The sequence below is a fragment of the Thermobia domestica genome, chromosome 8, assembly GCF_964235325.1.
Source record: "Thermobia domestica chromosome 8, izTheDome1.hap1.1, whole genome shotgun sequence".
NCBI classification, from domain to species: Eukaryota; Metazoa; Arthropoda; class Insecta; order Zygentoma; family Lepismatidae; genus Thermobia; species Thermobia domestica.
The window spans coordinates 88,916,635-88,934,156 of record NC_137461.1 but is presented as its reverse complement, the minus strand read 5'-3'; the positions used below and the strand labels follow the sequence as shown (position 1 = coordinate 88,934,156).

The window sequence follows — 17,522 nt, the reverse complement described above, 5'->3', positions numbered from 1 at the left end:
ATTCATCTGAGTATACACCTCTGTATAGCATGACGAGTAACAGAATGAGTTTAGTTGTGAATAGGAGTGAAAAAACTGCACGGTGGGCTGTCGAAATGGGAAGCAACCGAACAGAAACAAATGAGGAGACAAGAAAAGTAATTATTAAAGTGCATAAGAAGGGTAAGTCTTTGAGAAAGATAGCAAACCTCAGGGACAGATCCAGAGGGGGGCGATCGGGGCCATCGCTCCCCCCCACAAGAGGAAACTTTCTTATTTTATATATAAATAAACCCATCCATAACAAGTTTGGAGCTCTTAAAAGTAGCAGTATTACTGCCGACCGCCCCTTCCCCAGAAGTCCGTCCTGGATCCGCCCCTGTATAGAGTAGCCACAATCGAGTATTTTCCGCTGTATGTTTGGAGTCGTTGTCTTGCTGAACAATAAATTGTTTTCAAGAACCATCTTCTGCGCACTAGTATGGAGATATTCCTTTAATATGTTAATATACACTTTGTGGATCATCACTCCATCGATAAGGTGGAGACGACCCACTTCTGAGGCACTCATACAACCCCAGACGAGCACGGACCCTCCTCCGTGTCTTACTTTAGGGACGAGATTTTGATGGACGCGATAAAATTAAATTTACTTTCGTCCGAAAATATGACCCTATTCCAGAAAGAAGCCTGATCCCTTGTCTTTATACTCTTTTTCAAACTTTAGTCTCTTTATACGATTTGTCTTGTTCACCCAGAACATTTTCCTGGCTATCCGACCATGATACCCTGCAAATATTCCGCACTGTACTGGCTGATACTTTAACACCGCGTGTTTCCAGATCCGTTGCCAATTGCACAGCACTACTTTTTGTAACCTTTTTTTCTTTCCCTAATAATGTAATGTTTAACTTGTTCACTCAACACTCTTGGTCTTCCAGTTCTTTTTTTTATTATTATTTTTATTATTTTTTTATTATTTTTTTATGGTTTCGCACAGTGATAGAAACATTATACATCGCAATTATTGTTTGTACTGTTGAACGAGGCCTGTCTGCAAGGTTTGCCAGGGGCGGATCCAGGACGGACTTCTGGGGGTGGCGGTCGGCGGTAATACTGCTACTTTTAAGAGCTCCAAACTTGTTATGGATGGGTTTATTTATATATAAAATAAGAGTTTCCTGTTGTGGGGGGGGCGATCGCCCCCCTCTGGATCCGCCCCTGACTCTATAATACCTTGAAACAGCTTCACACACCTCCCCAATCCCCAGACATGAACCCCATAGAACATCTATGATCTGTTCTGGAGACAAGAATCAGAAGGCACAGCTTGTCTACTAAAGAAGGCCTAAGAAAAGCTATTCAAGAAGAATGGGACAATCAGTAGCGAAGCTACAGAACTACGAACTACTACAGGTGAAATCAATGCCACGAAGACTACAGACAATCATTAACGCACAGGGTAATCCCACAAAATATTAAATAACGTAATATACTTTATAAGCATTAATTCAAGCATAAGTGTACGGTGACTTTTTGCGTTTACAAAAAAGGAATTCTCTCTTTTCTTCTGAACGAAACAGTGATTGTGTTTGTTTGGCCTTTCTCTTGTATATAGAAATAAAATGTATGAATGTGTAGTCTTAATTCTGGTTATATATACATATATTCCACCTCTCGTTCTCATGCTAGCTGTTTTCAATATAAAGTATGCACGGTGTACGAACACTTTCTGCGCTCACTGTAGGTATGTTGACAATAAGCGAATGTTATTAGAATATTTGTTGAGATTTCTTTTCCTTCACTGCCTTTCGCCTGGTTAAAAAGTAGTTTGCAGTGCTTTGGAGCAGCTGCAGGTGGGAACGCGATAATGTTTGAGACATACCGGCGACTTTTTTGTGTGTGAAAATAAGACCTTTCTCATAAAGTAGTAAATAACTGCAGTAGCAATTGTCTACGTAAATGATAAAGACATATCCAACTACAAGAAATTAATACAGTATATATAGCCTATTCATTATTGTGTTTCTCTTTTAACAGCTACTAGCTAAGGATGGCCAATTCCAGAATTTTTACTTTCTGGAATCCGGAAAGTAAAATCGGAAAAATTCCGATTTTTTCTAAATTCCGGATTTTTTCCGAATGTCGGAATTTTTCCGAAATCCGGAATTTTTCCGAATTCCGGATTTTTTCTGAATTCCGGAATTTTTCCGAATTCCGGAAAGTAAATTTTCCGATTCCGGAAAACAAAATTTCCGGAATCCGGATTCCGGAAAATTTTGGCCATCCCTATATATATATATATATATATATATATATATATATATATATATATATATATATTTCAAACCCTGCTCCCGCCAAGTGAACTTTGTGGTGGACAAACACCGTGAGCGTGGGTTTTCTCGGGGTTCTCCCGTTTCCTCCCACTTTCTTCATTCCACCATTTCATTCATCGCTCATTATCACCGTCTCCTTTAGCCTAACCGGCATAACCGTGGGACGTAAAACTCAAAAATTTCATTTCATTTCATATATATATATATATATATACTTAACCTTCGGGCGCTCACATGGGCGGCATTTACACCACCTTCACCACACACTAATTATCCTAATGTGTTAGGTTAGAATGGCAGTCCATCAGGAATTCTCTAGTTAACTATTAACACGGCATATAACACTTGCCCCATTAGTGATACTGAGTTGAAATAATTATCAAAAACGCAAGAGGGTTGAAAGTGTCTCCACGCGAATGATAGTTTAATTTCACTACAGGTGAGCGCCTGAAGGTTAAAAAAAAAAATGTATTTCCTTTCGACGCTATGACCAGCCGGATATCCGTTGGGCAAATGGAAGGACAACCATATCTCTGCCGTGTCGTGACAAAACGCTGTAACTTTGGCGAAGAAGTTTTGCGAAAATGAGCCTTAAAGTTTTCATCCGAAAATGTGATCTGTATCGTGTAGAAATAGTGTATCTTGACTTTGGAAACACGTGGTTACATGTAATGTTACGTAAATGCATGTTGTGTGATTAAATTTGGTGAAAATTGATTGGTTGACCATTATTGCCTAGTTACACTGGTTCTACACGATACAGATCACATTTTCGGATGAAAACTTTAAGGCTCATTTTCGCAAAACTTCTTCGCCAAAGTTACAGCGTTTTGTCACGACACGGCAGATCTAGAGAACAAAATGTCGGTTCGAAGTCGAGTAAAGGGCAATTTCATTATTTTTATTCGTAGATTGTTTTACTATGTAATTCGATGTGATGCAGGGGGTGGCGTATGGGTGACTCCCAAAGAAACTAGAGAGTTTCTGGGGTATGTTATCAAAAGCTGAATGAGGAAAATAAACAACTATCAAGTGCAATATTTCACCGTGTAAAAACCATAGTACATTTTTCAAGTTAGGAGAACAGTGTTTAACTTCGAAAGACGGAGAGATTCAAATGATCAATTACCCTGGTTTGTGTCAGTACAGATTAAACTGTCAGAGGAAGAACTGGAATGAAACAGTCTTTGATGTCTCACGGTTATGCTTCTAGGCTACTGGAGACGGATGATTATGAAAGTTAATAGTTATTATAAAATATTTGTGCAACAAGTATGGAAGAAAACAGAAAACGTTCAGAAATCTCATTAACACGATGTTATCGATTACAAACTTTTATGTGCGAATGTCTGGAATCGAACCAGGGACTCTTGTACTAGAAGTGAACACTCTATCACTAAGCAATCGTACTCCCTTCGAAAGAATTATGAACCCGATAGACGTATCGGTCGATTAAATACTACACGTGATAAACCAATGACCAAAGAGTACTGACGCTCAAAATGTGGAATTCATAGTTTCTTTCGTTCTGAAACGGTAAGTACTGTCTTCTAGATCAGTTATTCTTAAACTGGCAGGTGGCGATCCTCCAGAGACCCTCACAGATTGTCGGTGGGTCGATGTTGAGATGGTTTTAAATACCTTTTATTAATTATTATTATTTGTAAGAAGAAGGCAAGCAACAGGGGGTCGAGAGGTTGAGAACTACTGTTCTAGTTTAATTGTAATAATTTGCAAATTACATAAATCGTAATACGAAACACATGAATTGCGAATTACTAAATACATCATTTAGGTTTGGTTTATGAGTCTTAAGCATTATTATTAGTATCCAGGCCTACTTAAAAAAAAAAAAAAAAAAAAGTACGATGGGGAAGTAAAATGGAGTGCTGCACTGAAGCACTATTTGATAAAGGACGTACTCCGCACAAAAGTAACAAAAATATACCTTAGCTCCGGAAAGGAAGGAGCGGCTGGGTAAGTCCGAAGGAACAAAGTTTTCCCCATCCTGGAAGTATACCTAGAAAAAACATGATGGAGAGACGGGTAAATTGAATTCTGCGATGCCGAAATGAAGAAGCTCACACTCAGAAGGCAGAAATATTTTGTAGTGACAGGGACTGTGTCAACAAATAACATACGTAACTTTAATTAATACCTACGAGGATATTTACTGAATGCCTCTTGTATTAGCACCCGCACCAACATTGCAGCGTTGTCTCCATTTTATACATTCACCGTGACATTATTTCATACACCTGACGATTAAACGTAGTTAGTAGCTATACAGTACTCAGTTACGCAGGGCATCCTAATAAAATAAAACCTAAGATCAAATCTGGACATGACAACAATTTTTATTATATAGTTCATTCTTCCGAATCTGCATATTTACTAATAAATTGAACATCTAGATATAAATAATCTTTGAAACAACGATGAAAGCGATGAAATAAACCAAGGATGTTATCAAATAGGATAATATTTTATAACACCCTTGAAATAAACAAACAATTTCAAACTTTCAGATATGCAGATAACGTAGGAGTTGATGCATTGGATTTCTATTACAGCATAGGTTTACTGTAAGGACCGTGTGTCAAAATGGTCCGTGACAAGCTGATGTAACTGACCCCCTTGCCCTACTCTGCGGGCTGCCATGCATACAACAATAATTATACTTTAAAATGTGTTTTAAAATTTTAAAATAAAATATTTGAGTTTTACGTCCCACGGTTTCCGGCACGGATAAAGGAGACGGTGATGATAAGAAATGAATTAAATGGTGGAATGAAGAAAGTGGGAGGAAACGGGGAACCCCGAGGAAACCCACGCACACGGTGTTTGTCCACCACAAGGTTCACTTGGCGGGAGCTGGGATCGAACCCGGGACCCCAAGCACCAGAGGTGAACGCTCTACCACTGAGCCACCGCGGCCTCTTTTTAAAAATTTAGTAAAAGCTACCAACAACCCTTATATTGTGGAAATATAATAGAATGACGTCTTAAATGGATCATAATAACTAGAGACCGGATATTCAGGCATGAAAAGCTTGGAAAATAGGCAGGCAAATAGGCACTTAAAATTGAAAAAATAAGCAGTAAAATAGGCACTAAAATGTAACTCGAAATAATGAAGATAAATACTCAATACAATTTAAAAAATAGATTCGTCATAAATAGTGTTCATAGAATATAGCAACATAACTGTCTCTTAATGTCTTCTTTCATTCTATATGTAAAAAACGAAGCTTGATATGTATTTCATATTTATATATATATATATATATATATATATATATATATATATATATATATATATATATATATATATATATATATATATATATATATATATAGAGAGAGAGAGAGAGAGAGAGAGAGAGAGATTGTAATGTACCATGTGCTTGCCTTATTTACAGTATATAAATTATATATATATTTCCCAATTAAATCTTATTTCAAAGAAAATGCATAGAATACGCAACATAAGGCACTAAAGCAATTATTTAGGCAGTGAGGGGCGAAATAGGCAAAATAAAGTTGGCTTAAATCGAAACTATAATCCCCGATATAAACTTTAAAACGTTATTTTTGATAATTTCTTTAGCATTAAAGAGTAGGCATGTTGCCTAACATCCGGTCTCTAATAATAACTATAAATATCATAGTTTCTTTGTCAATTTGACCTTACACGAATTGACTTTCGAAAGTTATTTTGCAATTGAGGACCGTTTTAACAAAACTCAACAAAAGCCATTTATAAAATTTTGCAGGAGAGGATTTTTAAAATTGTACTCAACATCTTTGATTCAAAAGATTTCAAAAATTTAATACTGGTCATCCATGTAGATAAGGAATGATGAAGGAATAACTGAAGATCATCACTAACGGTCTTTATTGAGGGAAAAAGATAGAAATTACAATTTTTTACAAAACTCAACATATCCAGTTTTTCATGTATGTTTCTTCTTTATTTCTATTAAACCAGGTGTTATAAATATACATTCTAAGCATTTAAATTAAATGGACTCTTAAGCATATTACATTTTGTAGATAATATCAGAATAAGAAGTTAACCGTGCACTAGTAAATTTATATTTTCCTTTAAGTTAACACATGAACAGAAATTTCAACAGTAACAAACTCTGTTTCTCACATCTTAAACTTATTATGAATCTCATAGTCATACATTGAAATGGCAACTAAAGCAACAGTACATAATACAATGTTGAGATTTTTAATGCTGTAAACAGTCTTCTTTAATGTAAAGGTTCTTCATAATACAGAATTTTGTCTTCAGTATCACCAGCATTCCCTTGTACAACTTTTGAATAGAACTCTTTACTTTCATCTGAATCATTGTCAAAATAAGACATCAACTTCTTCACTTTTATTTTTGCTTACATGATTCACTGATTTGCTTACATGAAACATTATTGAAGCACTTCTCTTTCCATGTTTAAGCACCTCAACATCTATCGGTAAAGCAAAGTAAGTATTTTGAAAAGGCATTGTGCCCTGGTCTGAGGTCTTACATAATGCAGTACACTTGCCTCAAATGTCTTAAAAGGCAATTTGACTTTCAATAAACGTTTAGAGATTGATAATTATTATTATAACTATACCACTCTATACCCCAGACTTTAACCTCCCCAAACTTTCACAATATGTCATAATATTCTGAGGGCAGAGAGATTGTTTCGTGTGTTCAAGGTCAAAAACCCTGTAATGAGGCAAAAGCTATGCCCACGTATTGGGAAATAATCTTGAAAATGGAGGTAATTGTAGAAACTTGAAAATGGAAATGTCGAATTTTGTGAAAATTTGCTAGGTCTATATTAACTCCCCCTTTACAACGGCAAATATTCAGTTTCGTTGTATTTTCTGTTAGCCATTGCGTGAGACTCCTATTAAAGTGCCAGAATCCGTTAAAAAACGCATTTTGAAAAAATGGCGTTTGTTGAGTTTTGTTAAAACTGTCCTCAATTTAAGGTTAAAGTAATAGGCCCTACTTGCACTGTGTTAACATGACTGAATAAAACAACACCTGCGTACAATTTCTTACGAAAAGTTTATATTTGTAAGACAATGAAATACACATTGATATGAATTTGTTGGTTCAACGATTTCTTAACAGCTGTACTGTTTTGAAAAGAATTCAAGTCAGGAAAACCTAATGTATACTAGTGAGAACATCGTAGGTAGCTACTTATGAAAGGTATAATCAGCTTGAATTCGTTATAAACTGCAGACAAAATGAAATGGTGATAAGATGATCACAAACCTTAAGGAACTGATGGAAGATGGATGACAATATTTTCTATTGGGTTATTCGAGTTAGAAGACAAACCTCCATAAGCAGCCACCTATTCAGTACACACTAGTATACATTCGGTTTTCCTGACTTCATAATTTTAACATACATCCACGGGATTTTCCGCAGGAGAGGGCAAAGTTTGTCCTCTGGTTTTATATTTTTAATATAGCTATAATAAGAAAAAGAATATGCAAAGAAATCGCAATGAGGCTGACTTATTTGATACCATCTCAGTATTCGCGGTATATCACATGACATAATCAGTAAAAACACCAGGAACTTTTACTTAGTGGGGTGTTCAAAATAAAAGAGGGTGTGCACCCAGAATAATAAGCATTTTTACACAAACTCAAAGAAAACAACATTTTTACGCCCAAGAATGTGTGTATGGAAATTTGGATGAGTGTTAGGGGTGTTAGGGTGTGCGGAATATTTCCTGGACATATCTATTTTTAGAACAAAAGTGTAAACATAAAAAAATAAAGAAATTACTGCAGCATTAAATTCAGAAAATATTTGTTTATGCCCGGAAACTTAATACAAACTATTCATTTACTTGTTAGGGAGAGGCCATATCCTTCCTTGTGGAGTCCATGGATGTACCTGTATTGCAATATGTTGTGTGTACTTAACAACCGAGATTAGCAGAACCATCTTAACGGTGCCATAGCCACTTGACCGGGGGGGCCGCGAGCAGAATGGCATATTAATTACATGTATTAGGAGCAAAATTTAGTCATAGGGATCACAACACACTTGCTTGCTCTGGGGACAAATATGCTGTTTAAATGGCACTAAAGAGTAAAGTAGACGGTACTAGCACGGGGCCCGATTGGGAGCAATCGGTCCAATCGGCTTAAGGCCGACCCTGCCGGTCGCGTGGCTAGAACCTTGCCGTCCAAAACCTCGCAGGACGTAAGTAGAAAAAGCACTCTACCAGAAAACCACTGTGCCCCTTCGCTGGCTGACGTTGAAAGGTACTTAAACTAAGAACGCAATCCCAGTTTCGAATCGTTCAACATAACCTAAAATTTCTCTAGGCCTCGATGTACCCCCCGTTCTGCATCACCGAAATATTTGAAATTCACAGAAAATTCTTAGCTCCCAATCGATTCAAATCATGCAATTTTATGACCTTTCAACTCAGTTTCCATCTCAATGGTCTTTCCAAAATTAGATGAGACGAACCTGAAGAATTTTTGCCAGGATTAAAACAAGATTCCAGTTAAGACATGTAAAACATGGCGGTGAGTCCAAGATTTGGCCACGAGACGGGACGAAATCTTTGTGACGAGATAATCCTCTTTCAATACAAAACAAATATATTTTCGAGAATAAAAATCTCTTTCATGATATAATTCAAAATGAGACAGGCTCAACTCTACTCTGTGTAGTGAACCGTACTATTTAGTATATTCTGTCCCTAGCACTTACATTCCCAATGAAGAATTATGGCGAGGTTCTCCAATTATTGTGCCTTTGGACACACCAATAAACTCAGTGTGTCTTAAATGTTTTCTTTTAGATTACATCTTTCAAATCTACTTGCCAAAGGAACACTGACAATACCACTAACACGGTACAGTATCGTAAATATTCTTAAACATCCAAGTTCTGGAGGTCTTCACAGCTATAACACAAACGAAGCGGACATGTCAATGTACATCGGAAGTACCTTAGTGTCGATTACTATGTCTATGATATGACAGATTTCTAACAACACCAAGTTCAAAATGTCGCTTACAGCAATTTGACACTTCAATCCATTGTGTACTGAAACATATCGGCAGAGATTGTTGTGCTCCTTAAAGTGACGTATTTGTGGATAATTGTTTATAAAAATATTGCTTGCGTCCGCTTCTTTAGCATTACAGCAATAGTTTTTGAGAGCTGTGATTACAGCAATTACATATTTTTATGCAGCGTTGCAAACTTTAAACATTCATCATATCTCTGGAACAAGGTAATAAATCAAATTGCAGTAAACATCATTATAATCATGGGCGTCTCTGGCGGGGGGGACGGGGGGGACGCGTCCCCCCAATATTTTGAGTGACATAATCTAAAATTCCGCTGAGATACTAGCAGTTAGATCATTTCCTTTGATGTCCCCCCCAAATTTTACATGCCAGAGACGCCAATGATTATAATCTTCACATCTATTGTAAACCATTTATGTGATTGGATGTGATTCTTGCCTAAGTCCCTTCTCGAAATAAAATCTTTAGAATAAACTTAAGTATTCAAACCTTTGCAGCTTCGTTACTACTTCCTAGAAAAATACGTCATATCATATTAATGGTTCTCGACGCTAAGTTACTTCCGAAAATCATTGACACTCGCGCTATTACTGCTGTAGAGGACCCCAAAATTTGGATGTTTACGGATGTTTGTGGCATTGTGGCATCCCTAGCTTCTCACACAAATTAATAAATGTTGTATTGTACGTTTCCGTTTAGCATGCAAACTTAAAATATGTAATAAACTAAGTTGTGCAACTTAAAAAATACAAGTTGATGTTGAGTTGAGTTGATTTTGAGTTTAACGTTGCTTTCAGCAGCGAGACTATATGAGACGTGAACCTACTGATTAAAGTGGAATCCGAACCACATGAGCTTGCAGCTGGAATCCGACCCAACCCGGGTCTCCTACACCAAAGGCGCGTGCGCTAACCGCGTAGCCACGAAGGAGCTCTAAGCTGATGTTGAGTTGGTAACAATGTGTATCTGGCGGTATTTCCGAGTATGTCAAACAATGTGTTCTGCATATATTTGCAACAACCCTAACAGTAATTTTATCAGTATCTCAAAAATTACAAGAGCGTTTCAACATAAATGGTCATTCTGTATATAGTATATTGCAGAGAAATTTTTAAATAAAGTTATTGAACAATACCACAAATATGTACAAAATCACAACTTTCGGTAGAGAGATCAACGAAGATCAAACGAAGTATCAGATCTTTAAAAATATTTATTTCTTTCTCTAATGAATCAGTATTTGTTATCAGAACTTGTGCAAAAAAAAAAAAAAAAAAAAAAAAAAAAATAGCCAACAGTTATCTTCTAGTTGATAGCTAGAAAATATAAATTATCTCTCTCGTATTAAGAATCCACTTTCATTCATAAAAATAAAACAAATTATTCATCTTTCCATTCACGGGACATAGTTAATTTTGTTTATCCAATCACACAATTCTGATAACTGTCCTCCATTGAGAAATAATTATCATGAATGACAACGCAAGGATCAATGAGTATTTTCGTTAACTAATTTATTATAAACACTCCAATTGATCTGGGGAATAATGTAGAAAATTGAGACTTTGGTCAATGAATGAAATAATCAGAATTCTGAATCTGTATATAAAGGGGAAATACACCCATGATTAACATCATTCAACAGCAGAGGAATATAGTGTAATTTGCACATCACAACACACAACAGTGGTAAGTAAAATACTAAATTGAGAACAATACGAATACTAATTCTGAGGTTTAGAGTTGTATGCCACCGAACGTCGCTAGAAAGCCTATGTTAACATTTTTTTATTATTTTATTATTTTTATTTTTTATATTATTATTTTTTATTTTTATTTATTATTTTCTTAAAATATAAATTTATAACTAATCGTAAAGTGCAATTTTTCTATGATAAAAATTAACTTACAAGCAACGAACTTCAGAAAATAATACATTTGTACAGAGGTTCCTATACATAATTCTTGAAGAGTGTTCTTGTGCCGAAATGGTTAGCACTTCGCATTTTTGCCTTTGAGCCGAATTTGATTTGCGGTGGAAGATAATGGGCTTCGGATTCCACGTTACTCCTTGTATTAAATATCTCTTGTTCTGAAAGGCAGGGACGTACGGAAGGGGGGGGACACGGGGGTCCGGACCCTCCCCGAAATTTCGACTTTTTAAAAATTTAGCCTAATTTTAGGGGCAATTTTAGCAATTTTAATATAAAATAGCTTCATATTTAGTTTGGACCCCCCCCGAAATAAATTCCTGGGTACGCTACTGCTGAAAGGAGCGTTTAATACGAAAGAAACAAATAAATCAATAGTGAATTCAACCCGTATGAAAATGCATTACTCTTCATGTACCGTAGAAACAATTGATGTAGTTTTTTATATATAATTTTCACACAGAATTGAAACAGTGGGGTATTTCATATTTGCATAGCTCTCCATAGCTCTCTAACAAGACTTTATAGATGAAACTAGTGCTCCTAACTGTATTCTGCAAACTGGAGTACAAACAAATAAAAAAAAGATACCAACAATCGGTAGATGTTGTAAAATGTTTCTAATATATTTGCATGATGGTGTTCCAGATTATCTCCACATTATAAACAGAATCGCCATTTTCATTTATTTTATCAATTAAATACAGTCCTAATATAGCCATTTGCTCCGAATACAGGGCAGTAAATGATTTAATACTGGTAGCAATGAATTATAAAGAGCAATTTCGGGAATAATACAAAAACATTCACAACAAGAACACTAACTGTTCACCTCATCTCACCTGGTAGTCACAACGGAATATATATGTCTTGGAAATAAACCCACAGCGAATCACCATTCTACTTAATATTCCAACATTGCAACGTAGATATTCTGCAGTAGAAGTCATTAGTGTAATGACATTGTATAAAAGATCAATGCCTAGTAACACTTTATGGAAGATTTGAGTTTTTTTGATGTAATATATTTACAACAAACATAACTGCCCAGAATTCTGTCTACGAGAAACTATCACCGACCAGAAGGTTTCTATTTGGATGTTTATATGACCAATATATCGTTGTAATTTCTGATTTCTAATTTCAAAGTTGTTTCATTTTAATTGAAATAGCCCTTCCATTGTTTCATAACTCCGCACACTGAACGCATTAGCGTTAACCGCGGAAGCGGAATCTTCATGAACGATTACGTAAATGATTTATTTTGCTGCTAATGAAAATGAAACAATATTTCAAGCAGTTGGTGTGTTCAAGTAGATAGGAAACCTTCGTTTCTCATTAACCTTTTTTGGCACGCCTCCTTTTTTTGTGCTAGAAATTGTGATGTTAACATACCTGTGTGAGCTAACTGAGGAGATAAGTAAATTAATGGGTAGCAAACTCTTAAAAAAAAAAAAAAAAATGCTAATAGTTGAGATATCCTCAAATTATCTAATAACTTGTTTAGGGTCTTAAATGCTTTCTAGGTTGTTTGTAAGCCGTAATACCGTAACATACAACGTACTATTCAGGGAATACTAGCATGGGTACTAACAAACAGAAGATCTAGAAATTATGTTTTATCAAAGAATTAAGATATATATATATTCTTAATATAAATACTTAAATATTTTGTACTAAATAATATAAATACTAGATTCAAAGTTCGAAAAATTGGAAAAAATTAAGTGTCGGTAACTTTAACATGAAATTTATTTAAGTATTATGTATCACAAGTTATTTTAAATTCAAATGATGTCAATTTCTCAATGTAAATTGGATTTAACTTCTCTTACTTGTTCATAGCTACAGTTTACACCAGTAATATTCTTTAGGAAATAAGCAGATAGTTAAATTCTGTACCTTTTCCACCCTCAAATAAAATTAAGTTTTGAGAAGTCGCACACTTAGTTCTTAACTAGAGTAACATTCCCCAAATGAAACAGTTCACTAGCCTCTTGATGATCCAGTAACTTGGCACACTATCAGTATACAGAACAAAGACAGTATTAACAATCAATTCTGATAAAAGCCGTTGTTTAATAACGCTCTTAAAAGAAAGTAGATACAGGATATAGCCCCTTTCTATATATGGGACAAACAATTAAAATCCTCACAGATATCGGTATGATCATTCAGAACGTTACTAAAAGGAGCATGTAAGTCCAGTACATGATTCCAATAAAATAGCATGAACTTATTATTTTACTACTATAAATAAAGAAACTAAACTCAACGTTACTTACTCGCCATCTAATTCACTCTTATCTCTACGGTACGTACGAACTTCGATATTTCAAGATCATTATCAAAATTGTATCACACATCATTAATCACGACTACGTAATTAAACGCAAAATATATGCATAATTCATTAACATATAGTTGACAATTCAGCCCTAGAACATTTACAATCCGCTCTCACAAAGGATCATATGAAAAATGTACACTAATATTTCTTTATTTGTTACTGTTAGTGAAAATAGAATGCAAATGATGGGTCTAACACTCAGAACGAGCAGAAACGTATTAGCGAATGAGATCGTCATTGCCTAATTACTATATGTTACATCTAATGTTAAGGACTTTAAATGCTTTCATTTAAAATTATTGCATGTTTCCATGGGGTGGTGACACTAAATAACTAAACAACAATTCTTTTTGCTCATTTCAGGCTGCAAAATAATTCAGGTTATTTTAGTAATCCTCACAAAATGGAGATTTGTCACTGTGACTTCGCCGATACTACATTATGGAATAATGTGTGTCCTCTGCCTTTTATGCTGACTTTAGAAACTCTCTTTCACGTCACCAACACTATATCAGACTCATGTAACAGACTAATTCCCATGGATGAACCAGATGATCATTATGATTTCATCGTAGTTGGCGCTGGTGTGGCAGGAGCTGTTGTAACAAGTAGACTACTAGAAGTTCCCGAATGGAAAGTGCTACTAATAGAAGCAGGGCCTCTAGAACCAACATTGACTCAGATTCCATATTTTGTTGGTTTCCTTGTCAACTCTTCTTTGGACTGGGGCTATGTTACAGAGCCAGAAGAAAAAGCATGTTTAAATAATGTGGACAGGAGATGTGCATGGCCAAGAGGAAAAACGGTTGGTGGAACATCAGTGTTTAACGGGATGATGTACACACGAGGTCATCCTGAGGAGTTTAATCAGTGGCCCAGTGATAAAAATATTACTTGGGATTATTGTAACACTCTTCCTTATTTCAAAAAGTCGGAACAGAACCTAGGGAAAAGTTTAGATAGTAACTATCACGGTTTCTCAGGACCTTTACCTATTAATTGGTTCGATGAGCAACCACAGTTAGCTCAAGATATCATTAAGGCTGGAGAAGAACTGGGAATCCGACACAACACAGACGTCAACCATGGAGCACAAGTAACAGGTTTTACCCGTGCACAATTTGTAACTAAAAACGGAACAAGATTTTCAACAGCTAGAGCTTATCTTCGACCACAAAGAAGTAATCCCAATTTTAATGTCATTGTTAACACAAGAGTAACTAAAGTTATCATAGATCCAGATACTAAAACAGCTACTGGTGTCAATATCACATACACGGTAAACGGAAAACAAATCTCGAAAATTGTAAAGGCTAAACGCGAGATTATTTTATCAGCTGGCGCAATTAACTCTCCTCAATTACTTATGCTGTCCGGCATTGGGATAACTGAAGATCTCACTGCTCACGGAATACCAGTAATTAAAGATCTTCCTGTTGGACAAAACCTTCAAAATCATGTAGGAGCCAGAGTAAGATTCACAATCAACGATACATTTCAAATGGAATTAAATGATACTTCGGTTTTACAATATGTTACGAATAACACAGGATCTTTAGGTACCAATGGAATTACACAAATTACAGGATTCCTTACTTCCTCCTATGGAAAACCTGGACATGCAGACTTACAGATCTTTATCGATGGCTATGTCAGCGGGTGTCCAACAGAATGCTTAGATGGAGAAGGACCAGAATGTTCAAGACGACCAATAGTTCTTAGACCAACACTTCTCGCTCCACGTAGCAAAGGAAATCTAACACTTAAATCTTCAGATCCATTTGATCCACCCCTTATTTATGGTAACTACTTTCAAGATGAGACAGATTTAGAGATTTTGAAAGAAGGAGTTCACATTATTATGAACTTAACACGTACACAGGCACTAAAACATTGGGACTTTCAATTAGATAATTCAACATCAATGGACATCGCTGGATGTGAAGATCTCACACACAATATAACAGAATATATAGATTGTGCTATCAAACGAGACACCTATCCCGAAAATCATCAGAGTGGTTCAAATAAAATGGGAGCAGAAGATGATCCCACAACAGTTGTTGGAACTGATTTCAAAGTTCATGGAGTGAATAATCTCAGAGTTGTTGATGCGTCCGTCTTTCCATTCGTTCCCCGTGCTAATCCTATTTCCTCAATAATTATGTTGGCTGAAAGAGGCGCAGATTTTATTAAGACCGATTACCACAAACCCGTTAATACTGATTTTAGTGGTTTAAGTGCGTGCGTTTACTAGAAGCCTATATATATATATATATATATATATATATATATATATATATATATATATATATATATCAATCAATATGAGAATGACGTTCATTATCAGATTGAAAATGGCGTTATACTTTATTTGTAATTATAAAGTTTAAAAATGAAACTAGAAAAAGTGAAAATTTTTCTTTTCTGTGTTAAATCTTGCTCTGTAATAGCACTTTTGTATTTGATTGTATATACATTTGTACTTATGTATTGTAATATGAACATACTATCGCATAATATTTATGCATTTTGAATGTAAATAAAATTCTTTTACATCTTATTGTAAACTGCCTTGTAAGTCTGACGATGAAATCAGGATGACAATTATAGTCATTTTATTAATTTTTAAAAAGAATTTTTATTGATTATCGTTTGCTTGGAAGTACATCATGTTCACTATGTACGATTTTGAATTATGATAATGTACACTTAATATATTAGCATTAAATTTACATAATCCGTATGAGCCAAACTATTTAATATATATATATAATATCAAAATTTAACAGTATTGTTAATATAATTATTACTGGAAATATATATGGAACGATAAAACAATAATTTAAGTATGAGTCTATATAGCATTACAAGAAGACCGAAATTGTAATTCTTTTCTCACAAGGCAACTTCGCAGTACAGAACGTATTTTATAAAGGTCACTAATATGTCCAGTAACTAACGATATTGTATATATTATACAAATCTTTATTGTAAAAAAAATTGTATATATTATTATACAACTCTTATGTAATTTGTATTTATTTTAAGTTAATAAAATTATTCTATAAAAATAGTCAGGGTGTTTGTAATTCAAGTGTGTATGCATAAATCATTACATTTCTATATAGAATTATTCTTGACACACACACACACACACACACACACATATATATATATATATATATATATATATATATATATATATATATATACTTAGAAAGTATTAACAATTGCTGGCATGCTTAAAACCTACCAAGACTCAGAGGATAATTCCTGAATGTATTATCTGACTAGGGTTGACTCCATATAACATGAAGGAGTACATTCGGCTTATTTCCATATCCCGTATAGCTTGAGCGCTGGATACGAACGTGAACTACAAATGGCCATTAAAATACAATAAATTCCATAGCACTGCATGGAAGTAAATCCTGTGCCTTTCAGAAACTCTACGACTTGGTAGCAGGGACGAATAAGGACATTTCTTGAAGGGGTGGTATGTACTATACAAATCCAAATCAAAAATATTAAACTCACGCAATGTAGTTATATTTTGCAACTAAATCAGAGATGGAAGAACAGATATAAGTTCTGCTACGAGCAATGTGTTTTATCACACTACTAGATCTATAAAGTCCAAAAGTAATTAAGTATGTTAACCAATGAAGACCAAATTTCTGTCTGATATGTTTGTTAGAAAACAAATGCAGTTTAAGACATTAACAGTTTTCAAAGTACGACAGGGGAAACCAAAAAACCAAAATATTTAATTACTATTATGAGCAAAACTGTTCTCAAGTCTTGCTCATTTTTCTTCCTCTCTTTTTGCATAGCAGTCTA

At 35.0% G+C, this 17,522-nt stretch overlaps 1 pseudogene; it reads left to right on the top strand.

Annotated features, from left to right (window-relative positions):
* Positions 1-14,082: 14,082 nt before the first annotated feature.
* On the top strand, positions 14,083-15,936 carry LOC145692208 (glucose dehydrogenase [FAD, quinone] pseudogene; annotated as a pseudogene).
* Positions 15,937-17,522: the final 1,586 nt, after the last annotated feature.